This window comes from Medicago sativa, chromosome 5, assembly GCF_051527215.1.
Source record: "Medicago sativa cultivar Bolivia chromosome 5, Bolivia_mono, whole genome shotgun sequence".
Lineage (NCBI taxonomy): Eukaryota > Viridiplantae > Streptophyta > Magnoliopsida > Fabales > Fabaceae > Medicago > Medicago sativa.
Genome location: NC_140753.1, coordinates 51,131,568 through 51,150,370, shown reverse-complemented (window position 1 = coordinate 51,150,370; position 18,803 = coordinate 51,131,568). Strand labels below are relative to the sequence as shown.

At 39.5% G+C, this 18,803-nt stretch overlaps 1 pseudogene; it reads right to left on the bottom strand.

Moving 5' to 3' along the window:
* Window positions 1-3,209: 3,209 nt before the first annotated feature.
* LOC146922795 (uncharacterized) lies at window positions 3,210-3,841 on the bottom strand (annotated as a pseudogene).
* Between the last annotated feature and the right edge of the window lie 14,962 nt (window positions 3,842-18,803).

The window sequence follows — 18,803 nt, the reverse complement described above, 5'->3', positions numbered from 1 at the left end:
TATAGAGTTTCTACTGTATGTTAACATATTTCTTTCTTTAGAGGAAAACGCTCGAAGAATTTTATTAACTAACAAATCGGTAATACATGTTGCTACATTAATAAATATATGGGACTAGCTTGAGATGTGATTATCCTTGGAAAAAAAATAGATTATTATTGTGTTTAAAAGATTGCATAATTGCCCTGAACTCTGCAATACCTATACTACCTCATCTAAAGTAGTCAGTGATTTTCTTTGAGTCCACCTCAAAATCAACGTTTGCCAACCGTAAATCTCTGGCCCGCGTAATAGCATTATAGAGTCACAATGCCTCTCCTATATCCACAAAACACATAGGTGAGAACCATAAAGTTCTTGGCAAGAATATACGCACACATATCATCTCGGATACACATTATGATCTCTACTTTGTTGTGTGATTCCAAAAGAAAAGCGTCAATGTTACATTTGAACCTTTTTGGCGCCGACCTTTGCCATCATTGCAAAGATAACGAAGTTTATTGATGTGACGTGAGGCTCAAACCTGATGCATGCCCCACACTCGTAGTGGTTGCCCCTTGTCTCTTGTTCGTCATGCATCACTCTTTCAAGTGTTTGGTTGCTTAGTTCATTCTAGTTCTGTCAAATTCTCAGGTTTCGACTTTTCCATAAGCTCCAAGGAATAGTAGTGAGTAATTTGGTCTGGTCATAGGACAACTGTTGTAACAACATAAACAAATTGTTGATATTAGATTTCCGAATTCTTTTATTGAAAAAGAATATCTACCGAAGTTGTTACTTGGTTGAGTGTAACAGCCCAGGTGGGTCCCACACTCAGCCGTCCCACTACCCCGGCACTGTTACTCACAAGCTTAATCACTACCCCCCCTTCTCTAGTAGTGTTTTTGCCTCCCGTGGGAATCGAACCTAGTACCTGGGGATAAGTACTACTTCAATGCATTCCCACTACCAATTGAGCTAGTAGCTCAATTGGTAGTGGGAATGCATTGAAGTAGTACTTATCCCCAGGTACTAGGTTCGATTCCCACGGGAGGCAAAAACACTACTAGAGAAGGGGGGTAGTGATTAAGCTTGTGAGTAACAGTGCCGGGGTAGTGGGACGACTGAGTGTGGGACCCACCTGGGCTGTTACATTGAGTCACGACCAGGTCGCTCTCTTTAACACGTTTTGTGGCACGGCCAAAGTTGTGCAAGGTAGACTATCAACTACGCTGCCTCCAGGATAAAACAAGTTCAGCTAGAACTATGCGGTTGACTACTGCACTGTAGAAAACTGTTCGAGATTTACAGCCTCAAATATGGTACTAAGATCACTCTTTAATACTGAAACCACTTTAATATGATATTGTTACCACTCTGTTATGGTGCTGAGACCACTCAAATATGATGTTACCACCATTCTAACTATAATTTCTCCAAAATATCAATATGGCACTACGACCACTCTAATATGGTGATACCATCATTTCGACTTTTTAATTTCTCCTCAATTAGAAAAATATTGAAAGAATATTTATATACCATTAAGATTATTCTTATTTCTGACGGGACATTATTGTTCCAAAAAGGACTATGATTTTAAAAGTACTCTTTATTCCGAAGGGACATACATTATCGAAAGGACTATGTTTTTAAGATCTTTCTTAATTCAGAAGGGACATTATACCGAATATGGACAAAGGTTTAAGAACACTCTTATTTCTGAAGGGACATAAAAATGAGATGAGGAGAAGAATAGTTCGTCAACACAAGCTGAAACTCTTTGGTGTGATTTTTGAACTGAGTGGAATCTTCTATTTATATAGAGATTTTGTAACTGTTTTAGCAAAAATTACGGGAGCAGTTACTCTATTGGATAAGTTCAAAAGGGAACTTGTCCATTAATCAGTTCAACAACACTTGTGGATAAGATAAAAAAGACACAAATCCACAAAGTGGAGGAAACAAACTCATTGGATTTGAATGAATTAAAGATAAAAAAAAATTCAATTGAATTCTTATTCTTATTCTTATCACAACCACCATAAGCTAAATTTATGGAAGTGATATTCACGAATAAAATTAAATACCGAAATTTAAACACTATTAATGTGTGTGTTCTATTTTATGTGGGACCCCACACTTTATTTTTTTCAATTCACACATTAGATCAAAATATAATTACTTGATGTTTAATCTTCCAATTTTTCTTCCAACATCACACCAATGTTCCAACAATCCCTCACTTGAATTTAAAAAAATGAATAATAACGTCAAAACGTTTCTATAAGGTTGCTAATAAACAAATGTGCCGTCTACAACTTGAACCTTTGCATAACAGATAATATTCTGATTTAATTAGAGTTGCTTACAACATTGAACTCTATCTCAGACATAGAACCCACACACAAACCTTTTCCTATGGTGTATTCTAAAAGCCCGTGCGTTAATGGCCCTGCACGTTTATCCTAGTTTTAATGAACGATTTAGGTATTCTGCCCTGAATTCCATAGGAATCGGCTTCAGTTCCACATTCGTATAGGTGAGTCTGTCAAGAGTACTCATGTAGCTATGTCGTTCACTCCACATAGAGTATAGATCTCATTAAGAGTTTATATTATCTCATTCTTCTGTCGCTGCAGGATTCATGCTTTCTTAATTTTTCTCATAGCATATTTTATCACTCATGACTTGTTATTACCCATTGAACCTATTTCTTGAGATCTCCAGTCATTTAGGTCGGGTTACCATCACTTGTGATCCTTAGGCATTAGTCTCATCCTATTGGATGTGCTTATGACTTTCTTTCTATTAATTCCTTCCGTCAAAGGATTGACTAATTCATTATCAGTACCTAGATGATCTACTTTAATAATTACTTCCGTCCTCACCTACAATTTTTTCTCAAAAGTCAAAACAAATATAAATTGGTTTTTTCTATAATTGATGATTGCAACACTTATAAGTTATTATTATAAATTTATCAACACTTCATAAGTTATTATTATAAATTCATGATTCATTATAAATTTATGATAGTGATTTTTTTTTTATTAAACCACCAATTTTTCTAAAAGGTAAGTAAAATCTGACAACAAATTGTTTTCACAAAAGTTCAATCACTTTATTATTTATGATGATTTATACTCCAAGGCTAAAAATTACAATTTTATAAAATCATTTAAATCATTCATTCATTTATTGTTTTTTTTAATGTGTTATTTTTGTTACATTGACAAAGGATAGAAAAGAAACAAACAAACGGAAATAGAAATAACACAAAGAGACCACTCTCTGGAAAAGAAAGATCCAGCTGCGTCCATCCTAAGGAGGCCCAAAAGGATATCTGGATGGGAGGCAAGGTATAGCAACTCAGCATTCGAAAAGGCTCCAAGTTTGGCCTTAAAATCCGCACATTGATTTTCTTCTCTAAGGGTATGAAAATAGAGACATTGTTCAGCTCAATCAAATCTTTCACACCTTAATTCAAGACTGCATAGACATGAAAACTCATAATTGGACCTTTAAGGAGGTTGGTACAATGCAAAGAGTCAGTGTAGCAAATGAGCTCAACTATAAGTTTTTTTTTTCTTTCCAAAATTAGGCCCTAGTAGATAGCATAAAGCTCAACATATAAGATATCAGAAGAGTCATGAATATAACCAGAAAAACCTGATAAATAGAATCATGCATTATGTCGAATGATTCCACGATAGCCAACTCTCGCGGGGGTACCTAGACAACTACCATCTACATTAAGGATGGCGCGGAAGTGATTACCATTGTTCCACTTAATGAATCTCTCAACTGACACTACATTGGAATTGGCCGCAAAACAATAAATGAAAGAATCTACCATACTGTGAATGTTGTAGGAGAGGCGTGAAAGAGGTCAATTCTCATTGCTTAAAAACATGGGATTATGATGGCGCCAAACACACCATATAGTAGCAGCAAAAAGGAAGGAATGAGGACCCTTGGAGTTGTCCTTCAACTAGCCATTCACATTCAAATTAGCGTAGAAATCAACATCTTGAAAACCAACATGGTGCCAAATTATACGAGAAAAGTTACAATCATGGACTCCGTGAAGAAATGGCTCATCTTCAAGGCCAAAACGAGGGCAAGAAGGAGATAGAACAATATTTTTATGGTTAAGCAACAGGAGAGTAAGGACAAAGTTGTGGCAGGCCAATCAAAAAAGAAACCTATGCTTCTCCAAAAGTTTTAATTTCCAAATCCAAGACCAAAAAGAAGTTGTAGTAAAAATATAATTTTGAAAAACTCGTGTAAAAAAATAGATCTTAGTCGATAATTACTTTGGGGAGTTATAATTATTTTTTTTACGAAAAAAAAAAAGAAACTTCATTCATATGCTTAAAAATCCATTACATAAAATTTATTATGCGGTGTTAGGACATTCTCCACTCTTGAAAAAGACATGAATTAAAAGATAAAGGTAAAATTATATTTTAGTGTCTTAATTTAATTTTAGGTAACAGTTTGGTCCTTTATATATTTTTTCATTTCAATTTTGTTCTTTTGGTCCATTTGCATATGAATTTTCAAGCTTCAAATTCATGGTTTTATTTTCTTATGACCTTTCAATCTTTAAATATATTGTCTCCATCTATGTTTACATAAGAATATTAGATTTGAAGTTTGAAAATCCATATGAAAATGGATTAAAAGGATAAAATTGTAATAAAAAAAAATAAAGAAGCAAACTGTTACTTAAAATTAAGTTAAGAGACTAAAGATGTAATTTTATCAAAGATAAACCAACTAATAAGAAGTAGAAAACAAAACAACTCTCAATCGTGTAATCATAGCTTCTTTTTTTAGGGTCAATTGCATAGCCATCATACCTAGTAAAATATTGGCGAAATTATACAATTTGTCCCATAACTTTGTTATACCCTAATTTTGGACCTAAAAATACTAACTCAATTCTTCTTTTCTTGCATTTCAAGCCATTTGAACTATCTCTGATCAATTACATCTTTCTCTGCATTTTATTTCAATATTACTTGCAAAATTCACATAGAAGGGTATTTTAGTCATTTCCTATGTTAAAATTTCTTTCAGTCTTTTAAAAATTTGTTTGAGTCCTTTCAAATTGTTTGAATAAGTCTTCATTACAATTCTATGTCAAAATCCATTTCAAAAAATTGCATTTGAAGCCATTTTGATTCAGTTTAGCCCCTAGGGGCACTTTAGTCTTTTCATGCGTTAAAACTCTGTTTAAGTTCTAAAATTTGTCTTTGAGTCTTTTCAATTGGTTTAAATAAACTCCTGCTTTAGTTCCTTGTTAAAAACCATTTTAACATTGCATTTGAGTCGTTTTTAGTCGTTTTAAGCCCCAGGGGCATTTTGGTCATTTCACGCGAAATTTTGGCAGAGAGAGGTTACTTTAAAGTACCTCATTTAAGCCATTGGTTCATTTTAGTCCGTTTTGTCAATTTTAATCGTTTCACTTTACGTTTAATCAAATTTACCATTTTTTAAGTCCAATTTTATTTTTAGTTTTCTTTTAAGTCCTCAAAATTTCCAAAAATTTGCATTTAAGTCCTTCTTCTAATTTCAAGTTTTATTAAGTTTTTTGCCTATTTCGAAATTTCACTTTTCTTAAGTTTTTATTTGCAGATTAGTCCTTAATATTTTTTTTGCAGGTCAGTCCTTGAAGTTCTCAAAATTACACAAAGGTCCCAAAGTCCAAAAATCAGTCCAAGGTAAGGTCCAAGATACGTGGCAGGTCCTAAGTGGCTCAGAGGCCACATGGCAGCCTATATAAGGGGCCAAGTCATCAATGCACAGAACAACAACACCATTCAATCACTGACACATCATCAGAAAACCCTAACCAACCCTCTCTCTCTTCCAAACCCTAACCACCGTAACAAGGATCAAAAACCACCGTAACAGAATCAGAAAGCCACCGTAACAGAATCAATCACCACCACAAAACTCTCGAATTCATACCAATTCTCTATCAGAATTCATCATCAAACACACAAAATCAAAAGAAACCTTCAGAAGACCAAAAGATCATCGTCTCAATCAGAAAAACTCTTATCAAATTTGGTTTAATTTGTGTTCGTTCTCAGAGATTCCTTGCGGAAATCATCATCATCGAATCGTATACTTCAACTTCTTGCAATTCAAGTTGAAGCCGATCACAAGAAGCAAGTGTGAGAAGAAAAGAAGAGGAATCAAAGTCAGTTTCGAACTAGTGAAGAAGGAGAAGAGAGAACACCGATTTATTTTCGGTCCAAACTCACCAGAAGCTTAAAAGGATCTTATTGTTCGAAATCTTCGATTAAAACCAGGTATTCATCAAAACTCCCTCGTTTTTCATCGCAAAAAGCTCAACGAAGGTCTGTCAACACAAATAAACGGTGAATCAGAATAGATCGGTGACATAGAAGCAGTTTCCTGCGAAAGAACTTTGAAAAGATCCAAAAAAGTTTTAAACCGAACCCTAAAACGTAGATCTACGAAGATTCACCGTTTATTTTTAGGAATTGAGTTCATATTCGTAATCTGTGGGAAAAAACAAGTAGATTAGGGTTTAGATCCATACAAACCGTTTGGTTTGAGGCGTTGCCGGAATCTGGAATTCACGGCGGTGGTGATGAAGATTCCGATGAATCTTCATCTTCCTCAGCCGTTGTTTTCCAGAAAACGGCGAAGGGAAGAACGCCGGCGAAGGAGAGAAGTGAGAGCTTCTCTCACTAGAAGGAAGTTAGAGAGAGAAGTGAATGGAACGAATGAGGCCTAGATCGGCCTCTTAGGATATATGGAGGGAGTGAACCAGACCGGTTCACCCGAACCAGTCTGGTACGCCTTTGAACCGTCTTCCTAACCGTTTGATCTAGGGTTTGTGGATCCTGGATCAATCCAACGATCCTGATGAGTTTGGATGATCCAGGATCCATGCAGGGCTGGATTGGGCTTAGTCCCTTCGTTTTGACCTGATTTTTTGCTATTTTCCACACTGCTTGATGCTTTTTACACCCCTGTCTCATCAAAAATTCCCTTGAAAATTCCTAAAAAATTCCTATGTGTTCTAGATCCTTTTCTTGACATTTTATGATGTATTATGTGTTAAATTCTTGGTTAAAAAATATGTGTGGTATTTTCTTGCTAGTTGTTACTATTTTAATTGAAGTTAGTGGAATTTCATATACTCTTGAGCCTTTAAAAATCCTTTAAAATTTCTATAAATTTTTTTGTATGTTTCTTGGTAATTTTGTGATACATCTATGCATTCAATTCACTGAAAATTTTGCCAAGAGGTGTTAACACATTTTCTTGCATTATTTCTTGTTTTTATGTGAAAAGCCTCTAAAGATTTGTTCAATTCTATGCCATGTTCTTGAGGGCTACTTGATATACATGATATGTGCTTTTATGAATATTTAGCCACTGTTTGTACATAACCTTGATGTTTGTGTGTGGATCTTGGGTAATTACTTGGTTTACAAGTCACATTTGTGAATAAACAATGCAAATATGTCTAAATCCACCTTAAAAAGTCAAGTCCATCATATTACCTTAATTCTCACTTTAAGAATTGATTCTAAGCCCTTGGAAAATGTATGAAAATGTGAGGATTTTAGGCAATAGGATTTTTGCATTTTGGGGTGAATTTTAGTCATGTTTGCACTTGCTTTGGGCTTTATTTTGTGTTAGTTTCTATACTTTAGCCATAGTATCCTTTGCCTTATTCCCCTTTATTCTATCATGTGCTACTAACCATTTTGTTTCATGTTTCATGCATCCCATGAGCATCTCATATCCTATTTCACATTCTTGGCTTTATCTTCTTGCAATTTAATTTCATGCAAAAATTAGAATGTAAAGACTTAGGAGTTCTTGTAATACTTTACTTCATGCAATTTTAAAATTTCTTGCAAGACCATAGAATGTATCTAGGCCAATGATGTAATAAGGACAATGGACTCTAATAATGTACACCGACACAAGCACCGACACATGCACACACCTCACTTTAGGTATATAGCTAGAATATGCATGTTTAGATGTATGTTTAGGATTGTATATTTAGATGAATGTTTAGGCTTTATACTTAGAAAAATCAATTTTCCAAAAAAATATGAACAATATCACTCAAACCATTTTCTAATAAACCTTGGGATCAAAATCCCATTGTAATTTTCCTTTTCATTTTCTTAATCAAAATCTCAAAGAATTTTAATCATATTTAGACTATATTTTGCAAATAACTAATTCCACCTCACCTTTTCTAACTCTCATGCCCTTGAGGCCTCTTTCTATTCTTCAAAATCCCATTTTCAAACTTAAAATCAACCAACAAAAACAAAAACATTTTTGGAAGAGAACTACGGTGGATTTGATCCCTTAAACGGGCACGTAGGCAAGGAATCAAAATTCCTTCAATTCAAATAAAATAAAAATTCAAACATTCTTCTCCCTCCAATTCTTCACTTAGAATACCTTTAGGCTTAATAAACACTTTCAAATAGCATTTAAAAATAAAGCGCGCGCGTAGAAATTAAAGACGGTTCCTATAGGATACTATAGTCGTTATGGGTGCCTAACACCTTCCCGTAGCGAAAACAACTCCCGGACCTCGATTCTCAAGGGTTTTGCTTACTTTTTCCCTTCCCAAGAAAAAATAGGATATCACCGGTTAAAAAGGTTCAAACGTAATCAATGTTTGACACCCGAAAACCAAGATAAAACAGCTGGCGACTTCACTGGGGAGATTCGAGAGTTACGCCTAGTCTTTATTCTTGCGCTCTTTTTTGCTTGTTTCTTTTATTTGCTTTCTTATGTGAATAAATGTTTAATTTCTTGCAAACGTGTGAGGTGAGAATATCAAAAGTCCTGCACCCGGGCTGAGTGAACTTAGGATTTAGGAGGGATATAATCGACAATTCATTATGGGGGTTGCCTCGTGTATTGGATTATGCGATCAATCCCACATAGCTGAGGCATTTTGGGGGTGATGTTGTCGACGCGTGTTGTCGCGTTTAGGCACTTTACTTCTAATTGTTCTATGACGCTATGAACCGTAGATAACCAAACCCATCCATGGCCATTTTCTAGGACGTAGTGCGGAGGCTAAACAGAGTGTTATCTCGAGTTTTAGTCGTCACGCGATACTACACTCAAGTTAGACCTTCCTACGGATAATCATAGAGCGAGTGTTGTCTCGTGACACCGTGATATACGTCGGAGAGGTTGCGACTTGGGAACCCTTTTAGAACCCGGTTACTATTTCCTAAAAACCTTAGTTTCACCGGACACCGTGTCCACCCATGACTCCTTGACTTTGAACTTCAACCCACCATGTTTTCTCCGAACTTGAACATAATCATGCATTCATGCATACATGCATACATGCACAAACTTTTTCCATGCATTGTTATCGAAGGGCTTAGACAAGTTGAATTTGTAAACATTGTAGGAATGAAGAAGACTAAGTCCTACAAGTTCAAGGAAGTGGATTTGGCTAGTTTGAGAGATTTGGCACTCAAGATCGAGGATCTGACTGGTTTCCGACATCGTTACGGGGCTTTACTTACTATTCTCCAGACTAATGTGGATGAGAAGCTGGTGCACACTCTAGTGCAATTCTATTATCAGGAGTATCGGTGCTTTACTTTTCCCGACTTTCAGTTGGTGCCTACTCTAGAGGCTTATTCTTCCTTGATGGGTCTATCTATTGCTAAGGGGGTACCCTTCGCGGGACTTGAGAACCCTCCTACTCCATTGGTTATTGCTAAAGATCTCTATCTCAAGACCACCGATGTCTCCAAGAATCTCGTCACTAAGGCTCGCATCCGAGGGTTCACTTCAGAGTATCTTCTTGGGAAAGCCAACCTCAATACCACTTGTCAGGACACTCTTGAGGCTATTCTTGCACTTCTCATCTACGGGCTTATTCTCTTTCCGAATCTTGACGACTTCGTGGACATGAATGCTATTATGATCTTCCACTCCAAGAATCCGGTCCCTACCTTGCTAGCTGACACTTACTATGCTATTCACGATCGTTCCGGCAAGGGTCATGGATATATTCTTTGTTGCGTGCCTCTCCTCTATAGGTGGTTTATTTCGCATCTTCCGCAGTCTTTCCACGACAATCCGGAGAATTGGTCTATTTCACAGAGGATTATGGCTCTCACTCCTAATGAAGTGGTTTGGCTCACTCCCGCTTCCAGGGTTAAGGAAATCATCTTTGGCGGAGGAAAGTTTCTTAATGTACCTCTTCTCGGTACCCGGGGTGAAATCAACTATAACCCGGAGCTTGCTTTGCGACAATTTGGTTTCCCGATGAAAGAAAAACCCATTAATCTTGCTACAACTCCTTATTTCTTCCACTACTCCAATGCTCCCACGGGAATAAGAGAGGATTTCATGGAAGCTTGGTCTAAACTCCGAAAGAAAGAGGTGAACCATATGGGTATAAGGTCCGGTGTCGCTCATGAGGCCTATACACAGTAGGTGATAAACCAAGCTGTGGAGATTGGTATGCCTTACCCCTCTATGAGATATGTGTCTGCATCTATTCCTACCATGCCTTTGCCTCTACTCCCACCTACCCGGGAGATGTATCAGGAGCATCTAGCTATGGAGAGTCGGGAGAAGCATCAGTGGAGGGCTAGATACTATGAGGCTGAGAACTTAATCATGACTTTGGATGGAAAGGATGAGCAGCAGACTCATGAAGTCTTGACACTGAAGAAAGAGTTAGCCAAGGCTAGGAGAGAGATCGATGAGGAAGATAGGTTGCTTATGAGAGACTCTAAGAGGGCTAGGGGTGCCCGTGACTTCTATGCTCGATACTGCAGTTATGAGTCGGAGTCTGAGGATGATGCTTCCACTTCCTGTGCTTGAGGACCTCCATTTCCTGTTGTTATTTCCATTTGTTTACGTTGTTTTACATTTCAAAGTCTATCCCTTGGCTTAGTATTTCAAAGGGAATCTGTCTTGTAAAACTATATGTTGGTTGTTTGTTTCCCGTTTATGTTAATTGTTGCTTAGTAATGTTTACAAACTTCTAATCTGTCTAAAAACCCTTCGACAACACAAAAAGAGTCTTTTTGCATATGCATTAGCACATTTCATGCATCATATGCATTCATTGGTCACAAAAAAAAAGCTTCTCTCGTGCTCATTGCCTCCTGGTTTTGTCCGCCGCAGTCTGAAAAGTGGCTCGTGTTCGCAAGGTTTAGCAACCAGATAGAGTTCATCAAACAAGATTTCACAAGAGAAGGATTATGGCTAACTTTGAAGAAGAAAATACTCAGCTCCGTGCTGAATTGGCTGCTATGAAAGAAGACTTGGCTAAGGCTCATGACACTATGTCTGCTCTGATGGCTGCACAAGAACAACCAGCCACATCTGTTCCAGCTGCTACTGAAGCAATTCCATCTATCCCACTGTCTACTGTGGCTACCGATGCTCGGTTTGTTATGCCCAATGGGCGTCCTTATGGACTCTCAGCTTACTATTCTCCTAATACTGCTGCTGGTGTCTCTGGTTTTGCTGGTCAAGGACAGATTCCCGTATCCACTGCTATGCCTCAGGTGACTACCGTTGTTACCGATCCTATTGTCCACACTGTGCAACAGGTGATTGATGTCGATACTCCGCGTGGACAAGATCCCGCAATGGAAGCTATGAAAAGACAGTTAAGGGAGTTGGCTGGAGAACTCCGTGAGGTCAAGGCTATCCGTGGGAACAATGTCTCTGCTAAGGCTCGTGATCTGTGCTTGGTATCCCGATTTGAGATTCCTAAGAAGTTTAAGGTGCCAGACTTTGACAAATACAATGGATCCTCCTGTCCACATAGCCATGTCATTCGGTACGTTCGGAAGATGGCCAATTATGCAGACAACGATGCACTGATGATACACTGCTTCCAAGACAGCCTAGCAGAAGATGCGGCAGATTGGTACACTGGCTTGAGCAAAGACAATATCCATACTTTTGAGGAACTTGCTGCTGCTTTTGAAAGTCATTATGAGTTCAATACCTGTCTGAAGCCAAATAGGGACTCTCTTAAGTCCTTGTCTCAGAAGTCAGATGAAACCTTCCGTGAGTATGCCCAGAGATGGAGAGGGGCAGCTGCCCGTGTTTCTCCTCGGCTTGACGAAGAAGAATTAACACAGACATTCCTGAAGACTCTGAAGAAAGAATATAAGGAAAGGATGATAATATCTGCTCCAAACAACTTCTCCGACATGGTTACTATAGGGACTCGTCTAGAGGAGGCTGTCAGAGAGGGTATCATTGTTCTTGAAAAGGGTGAATCTTCAGCCAGTGCACCAAAGAAGTACGGTAATGGCCACCATAAAAGGAAAGAATCCGAAGTAGGGATGGTATCTGGTAACCCATCTGCAGCTGTTACACAATTACCTCTGCCTTATCAATACATGCAGTACTCTCAACATCCTTTCTTCCCGCCATTCTACCAGCAATATCCTCTGCCGCCGGGCCAACCACCATTGCCCGTCAATGCCATTGCTCAACAAGTGCAACACCAGCCCCCTGCTCAACAGCAACAACAGCAACAACAGGGTCCCCGACCCAGACCTTCTTTTCCACCAATACCTATGCGGTATGCTGAACTGCTCCCTACTTTACTTGCTAAGGGACACTGTGTCACTAGACCAGGCAAGCCTCCGCCTACACCTTTGCCTCCCAGGTTCCGACAGGATCTCACATGCGAATTCCATCAGGGCGCTCAAGGCCACGATGTTGAAGGTTGCTTTGCTCTGAAGTATATTGTGAAAGACTTGATAGAAAAGGGACGGCTGACTTTTGAAAATAGCGTTCCTCATGTTCTTGACAACCCACTTCCAAACCATGCTGCTGTTAACATGATTGAAGCTTTTGAAAGGATCCCCGTTCCTCAAGAGGATCCCACATTGAATGTCCGTAATGTTGTGACCCCCTTGGTACCGCTACATGTCAAACTTTGCCAGGCTTCTTTGTTCAATCATGATCATGTTTCTTGTTCAGAATGTCTTCAAAACCTTATGGGCTGTTGCGTGGTGCAAGATGATATTCAGAGTCTGATGGATGACAAACACTTGATTTTCAGTGATGTATGCGTGATTGTGCCAGTGTTTCATGATTCTCCTATTGAAACGGTATCCCAAACAAGGAATGTTGAACCTTTGGTGATCAGGTTACCTGTTCCGGTATCATATGCCTCTACAAAAGCAATTCCTTACAAGTACAATGCAACCATGATTGAGGATGGAGTGGAAGTGCCTCTGGTATCCCCAGCTACAGTTGATAATGTTGCAGGAGAAATTACAGCCCTGAGAAGCGGGAAGGTCCGTCCACCCTTGTTCCAGAAGAAGGTGGTTACGCCTATTGCCACAATCACTCCACCAGTTGCTCCTCCTATTGACAAGAACACTGGCCCATCAGGCCAATCTATTGACGAGTCTAATCTGGACGAAATTCTAAGGCTTATCAAAAAGAGCGATTATAAGATTGTTGACCAGCTGCTGCAAACCCCGTCAAAGATATCCATCTTGTCTCTGCTCTTGAGCTCAGAAGCTCACAGAAAAGTGTTGATGAAGGTACTAGAACAGGCTTATGTCGATCATGAAGTCTCTGTGGATCAGTTCAAAGGAATAGTGGGTAACATTACTGCTTGCAACAACTTGGGGTTCGGTGATGATGAGCTCCTCGAAGCAGGGAAACACCACAACTTGGCCCTGCATATCTCAGTACACTGCAAGTCTGACATGATATCCAATGTGTTGGTGGACACTGGATCATCCTTGAATGTAATGCCTGAATCTACACTAAGACAGTTGAGTCATCATGGAATTTCTCTGAGGGGAAGTAGCTATCTGGTTAAGGCTTTCGATGGATCTCGCAAAGATGTTCTTGGGGAGGTAGATTTGCCAATTATCATTGGTCCTGAGACATTCCAAATCACTTTCCAGGTCATGGATATCAATGCTTCTTACAGTTGTCTCCTCGGAAGACCGTGGATTCACGATGCTGGAGAAGTAACTTCTACTTTGCATCAAAAGCTCAAGTTCATGAGGAACGGTAAGATTGTCACTGTACATGGTGAAGAACCATATCTGGTTAGCCAAGTGTCATCTTTCTCTTGTGTTGAAGCAGGGTCCGCTGAAAGGACGTCATTTCAAGGCTTGACTGTTGAAGGTGCGGAGTCTCGAAGAGCTGGTACTGCTATGGCTTCACTGAAAGACACCCAGAAGGCTGTTCAAGAAGGACAGGCTGCCGGCTGGGGCAGAGTAATTCAGATTTTGGAAAACAAGCGTAAAGAGGGCCTTGGATTCTCCCCAACCTCTGGTGTTTCAACAGGAACTTTCTACAGTGCTGGGTTCATCAATGCTATTACTGAAGATGCTGCTGAAAATAGTTATGTGCCTATATTTGTTGTACCAGGAGGCACCGTGAGAAATTGGGAGGCCATTGATGTTCCTTTAGTCATGCATGCTTCCATGTAATGTGTCTTGTTGCTCATGTTTTTGTTTTCAAAATAACAATCCTTTCGCTCTGCCCAAGGCGAAAGTGATATCATTGTAAGGGCATGTTTGTTTCGGCATTGCCGTTATCAATAAAAGTTGTCGTCTTTCTCACGACTCTTTGTTTTTTACTTTTTGGTGCCTTTTCCTTGGAAATAATGGTAATGCCAGAAAGAACCAAAACATCTGTATTTTCTTATTAATTTCAAAAATCTGCATGAAAAACTTTTTCTAAAAATCATCCCAATCATATTATGCAGATTGAACCATAATAAACCCGTTGAACACAGTGACCCTATGGTTCCTCCAAATTTTGAATTCCCTGTATATGAAGCTGAAGATGAGGATGATAATGAAGAGATACCGTATGAGATCACTCCACTGCTTGAGCAAGAAAGGAGAGCCATTCAGCCTCACCAGGAAGAGATTAAGCTTATCAACCTGGGTACTGAAGAGAACAAGCGAGAGATCAAGATTGGTGCTGCACTCGAGCCAGAAGTGAAAAAGAGGATCACTCAGCTTCTCCATGATTATCCAGATGGCTTTGCATGGTCCTATGAAGATATGCCGGGTCTAGATCCCAAGATTGTGGAACATCGGATACCGACAAGACCTGAATGTCCTCCTGTCAAACAGAAATTGAGAAGGTCTCGTCCAAACATGGCTCTTAAGATCAAGGCTGAGGTACAAAAGCAAATTGATGCGGGTTTCCTCATGACAGCTGAATATCCTGAGTGGATTGCCAACATTGTACCAGTACCAAAGAAAGATGGGAAAGTTCGAATGTGTGTTGATTACAGAGATTTGAACAAAGTCAGTCCAAAAGATAACTTCCCATTGCCTCATATTGATGTGCTTGTTGACAGTACCACTCAATCCAAAGTGTTCTCCTTCATGGATGGTTTCTCTGGCTATAACCAGATACGAATGTCACCTGAAGATAGAGAAAAGACGTCCTTCATTACTCCGTGGGGAACATTCTGTTATAAAGTGATGCCGTTTGGCTTGATAAATGCGGGTGCTACCTATCAAAGAGGTATGACAACTCTGTTTCATGATATGATTCACAAAGAGATTGAAGTATATGTTGATGATATGATTGTGAAGTCAAGTGATGAAGAGCAGCATGTTGTGTATTTGAAAAAGATGTTTGAAAGATTGAGAAAGTACAAGCTGCGGTTGAATCCTAACAAGTGCACATTTGGTGTAAGATCCGGAAAGTTGCTAGGCTTCATTGTCAGCCAAAGAGGCATTGAAGTTGATCCTGACAAAGTCCGAGCCATTAGAGAAATGCCGGCCCCTCAAACTGAAAAGCAAGTCAGAGGTTTCCTCGGACGTCTGAATTATATTTCAAGATTCATATCTCACATGACCACTACTTGTGGACCAATTTTCAAATTGCTCAGAAAGAATCAGCCTGTTGTATGGAATGATGAATGTCAGGAAGCTTTTGATAGCATTAAAGAATACCTGTTGGAACCACCTATCCTTGTCCCGCCAGTGGAAGGAATGCCTTTGATTATGTATCTGTCAGTGTTAGATGATTCAGTGGGTTGTGTCCTCGGTCAGCAAGATGAGACCGGTAAGAAAGAGCATGCTATCTACTATTTGAGCAAGAAGTTCACCGACTGTGAGACTCGGTATACAATGCTTGAAAAGACTTGTTGTGATTTAGCTTGGGCTGCCAAACGCCTGCGTCATTATATGGTGAATCATACAACTTGGTTGATATCCCGAATGGATCCAATCAAGTACATCTTTGAAAAGCCTGCTGTTACTGGAAAGATTGCACGTTGGCAAATGTTGTTGTCTGAATATGACATTGTGTACAAAGCTCAGAAAGCAATCAAAGGAAGTGTCCTTGCTGAGCATCTTGCTTGTCAACCTCTTGATGATTACCAGCCAATTAAGTTTGATTTCCCTGATGAAGAGATTATGTATTTGAAAGCGAAAGACTGTGAAGAGCCACTGATCAATGAAGGGCCGGATCCCAACAGCAAGTGGGGATTGGTGTTTGATGGTGCCGTTAATGCTTATGGTAAAGGAATTGGAGCCATCATTGTAACTCCGCAGGGGCACCATATCCCTTTCACTGCTCGAATAACCTTTGAATGCACGAACAACATAGCTGAATATGAAGCATGCATCTTGGGCATTGAAGAAGCCCTTGATCTGAGGATTAAACACCTTGACATCTATGGGGATTCTGCACTTGTTATCAATCAGATAAAGGGTGAATGGGAGACTCATCATGAGAAGTTGATCCCTTACCGTGACTACGCAAGACGTCTGTTGACATACTTTACCAAGGTTGAGCTGCACCACATCCCTCGGGATGAAAACCAGATGGCTGATGCTCTTGCTACTTTATCTTCTATGTTCCGTGTCAATCACTGGAATGACGTGCCTGTGATCAAAGTGCAGCGTCTTGATAGACCCGCTCATGTGTTTACTATTGAAAATGTGCCAGATCAAGCTGATCAAGATGTGAATGATAAAAAGCCTTGGTATTACAACATCAAACAATTCTTGCAGAATCATGAATATCCACCTGGTGCTTCCAACAGGGATAAAAAGACCTTGAGAAGATGGACTAGTAGATTCCTTCTGGACGGAGAAATCCTATACAAGAGGAACTATGACATGGTCTTGTTAAGATGTGTTGACAAACAAGAAGCTGAGAAATTGATGCATGATGTACATGATGGTAGTTTTGGGACCCATGCTTCGGGCCATACCATGTCAAGAAAACTGTTAAGAGCCGGCTATTACTGGATAACTATGGAGCGTGATTGCCACAAACATGCTAAGAGATGCCACAAATGTCAAATCTATGCTGACAAGATTCATGTGCCTCCACACGCTCTCAATGTTATATCTTCCCCATGGCCTTTCTCTATGTGGGGCATTGACATGATCGGAAGAATTGAACCGAAAGCGTCCAACGGACATCGTTTCATTCTAGTGGCAATTGATTATTTCACCAAGTGGGTTGAAGCCGCTTCCTATGCAAATGTGACCAAGCAAGTGGTTGTCAAGTTTATCAAGAATAACATCATCTGTCGATACGGTGTTCCCAACAAGATCATCACTGACAATGGTTCCAATCTGAACAATAGCATGATGCAGGCTTTATGTGAAGAATTCAAAATTGAACATCACAACTCTTCTCCTTATAGACCTCAGATGAATGGTGCAGTTGAGGCCGCTAACAAGAACATCAAGAAGATTGTTCAGAAGATGGTCACTACTTACAAAGACTGGCATGAAATGCTACCTTTCGCCTTGCATGGTTACCGTACTACAGTGCGCAGTTCAACCGGGGCAACTCCTTTCTCTCTTGTATATGGTATGGAAGCAGTTCTCCCTCTGGAAGTGGAAATTCCATCTCTTCGAGTGATCATGGAAGCAAAATTAACTGAGGCTGAATGGTGTCAAAGTCGGTATGACCAATTGAATTTGATTGAAGAGAAACGCATGGATGCTATGGCTCATGGACAGTTGTATCAAGTGCGAATGAAGAATGCTTTTGACAAGAAAGTCCGACCTCGAGAATTCAAGGAAGGCGAACTTGTATTGAAAAGAAGAATAAGTCAGCAACCCGACCCAAGGGGCAAGTGGACACCTAACTACGAAGGTCCTTATGTTGTCAAGAAGGCTTTCTCTGGTGGTGCTTTGATCCTTACACACATGGATGGTGTTGAACTTCCGAATCCTGTAAATGCCGATATAGTCAAGAAATACTTTGTCTAAAAAGAAAAGAACAGCGTGGTAGGTCGAAAACCCGAAAGGACGGCCTAGGCAAAAATGCGCTTCCCGGTGGATCGAAAACCCGAAAGGGCGATCCAGGCAAAAGTTAGGGACAAAAAAATGATGATGAAAAAGCTCGCTGGGATTGTACGCAACTCAGGCAAGAATGAGCGCCTCGATGAGCCGAAAACCCGAAAGGGCGGTTCATGCAAAAATGAGGTTGACAATAAAAGACAAGTAACTATATCTGGCAAATTACCATCACCCCTTGGGGCATCTGTAACTGTCAATGATCGTCTTCATCAGAGGCTTCTGTACTTGTGAATTCAAAATTTCTATGAAATGTAGCGGTCATCGTGTTCAATGTATCACCAACCAATAAAATTACCATTTTCCAAGCTTTGTAAATCCGTGAAGTCATGCCTTTGGCTGACTCTCACTCTTCTACATCAATTTGAGCCTGTGCTATTGTTTGAAACTCTATTTTTCTTTCTACTTTCAATGTTGTATACAAAATATTTCCTTTCTATTTGATAATGTCAATGTCTGAAACAA